This window comes from Oratosquilla oratoria, chromosome 25, assembly GCF_046742065.1.
Source record: "Oratosquilla oratoria isolate Oo_2021 chromosome 25, ASM4674206v1, whole genome shotgun sequence".
Lineage (NCBI taxonomy): Eukaryota > Metazoa > Arthropoda > Malacostraca > Stomatopoda > Squillidae > Oratosquilla > Oratosquilla oratoria.
The window spans coordinates 3,313,842-3,315,594 of NC_134801.1; positions in this window are offsets into that span (position 1 = coordinate 3,313,842).

Consider the following 1,753-nt stretch of genomic DNA (forward strand, 5'->3'; position numbering starts at 1 on the left):
GGAGGGAGGAGGAGTGGAGGGGGAGGGGGGGGGGGTGGGAGGGAGGGAGAGAGTGGAGGGGGAGGGAGAGGGAGAGAGTGGAGGGGGGGGAGAGAGAGAGTGGAGGGGGGAGAGGAGAGAGTGGGAGGGAGAGGGAGGGGGAGTGGAGGTGGAGGGAGAGGGGAGAGTGGAGGGGGGAGAGAGGGAGTGGGGGGAGGGAGAGGGAGAGAGTGGAGGGGGAGGGAGAGAGAGAGAGTGGTGGTGGAGGGAGAGGGAGAAAGATGAGAGTGGGAGGGGAGGGGGAAGAGAGTGGAGGGGAGTGAGAGAGTGGACGAGAGGAGGTGGGGGAGGGAGAGAGAGAGAGAGAGGTGAGAGTGTGGTGGGTGGGAGAGAGGGAGAGTGAGTGGAGTGTGAGAGTGGGGGGGGTGGGGGGGGGCGGGGGGGGGGGGGGGGGTGGGGGGGGGGGGGGGGGGGGTGGGGGGGAGGGGGAGGAGGGGGAGGGGGAGGGGGGGGGGGGGGGGGAGGGGGGGGGGGGGGGGGAGTGGGGGGGTGGGGGGGGGGGGGGGGGGGGGGGGGAGGGGGGGGGGGGGGGGGGGGGGGGGGGGGGGGGGGGGGGAGGGGGGGGGGGGGGGGGGGTGGGGGGGGGGGGGGGGGGGGGGGTGGGGGGGGGGGGGGGGGGGGGGGGGGGGGGGGGGGGGGGGGGGGGGGGGGGGGGGGGGGGGGGGGGGGGGGGGGGTGGGGGGGGGGGGGGGGGGGGGGGGGGAGGGGGGGAGGGGGGGGGGGGGGGGGGTGGGGGGGTGGGGGGGGGGGGGGGGGGGGGGGGGGGGGGGGGGGGGGGGGGGGGGGGGGGGGAGGGGGGGGGGGGGGGGGGGAGGGGGGGGGGGGGGGGGGGGGGGGTGGGGGGGGGGGGGGGGGGGGGGGGGGGGGGGGGGGGGGGGGGGGGGGGGGGGGGGGGGGGGGGGGGGGGGGGGGGGGGGGGGGGGGGGGGGGGGGGGGGGGGGGGTGGGGGGGGGGGGGGGGGGGGGGGGGGGGGGGGGGGGGGGGGGGGGGGGTGGGGGGGGGGGGGGGGGGGGGGGGGGGGGGGGGGGGGTGGGGGGGGGGGGGGGGGGGGGGGGGGGGGGGGGGGGGGAGGGGGGGGGGGAGGGGGGGGGGGGGGGGGGGGGGGGGGGGGGGGGGGGGGGAGGGGGTGGGGGGGGAGGAGGGGGGGGTGGGGGAGGGTGGGGGAGGGGGGGGGTGAGGGGGGGGGGGGTAGAGGGAGAAGGAGAGAGGGAGGGAGAGGAGGGAAGAAGGAGAGAGGGAGGGGGGAGGAGAGAGAAGAGAGAGAGAGAGAGGGGGGAGAGAGAAGTGTGTGGGAGAGTGGGGGGGGGGGCGGGGGAGATAGAGAGTGAGAGAGTGAAAGGGAGGGAGAGGGAGAGTGAGAGAGTGAAGGGGGAGGGAGAGAGTGGAGTGAGAGGGGGAGGAGAGGGAGAAGGAGGGGAGAGGGAGGTGGAGCGAGAGAGTGAGAGAGTGGAGGGGAGGGAGAGAGTGGAGGGGAGGGAGAGGGGGAGAGAGGGGGAGGGGGAGGGAGAGAGGGTGAGGAGTCGAGGGGAGAAGAGGGTGAGAGAGTGGAGGAGGAGGGACAGGGAGAAGGAGAAGGAGAGGGAGAGAGAGAGTCAGAGTGAGAAAGTGGAGGGGGAGAGAGAGTGAGAGAGTGAGAGAGTGGACGGGGAGGGGGAGAGAGAGTGGAGGGGGGGGAGTGAGAGAGGGAGAGTGGAGAGGAGGGAGAGAGTGGAGG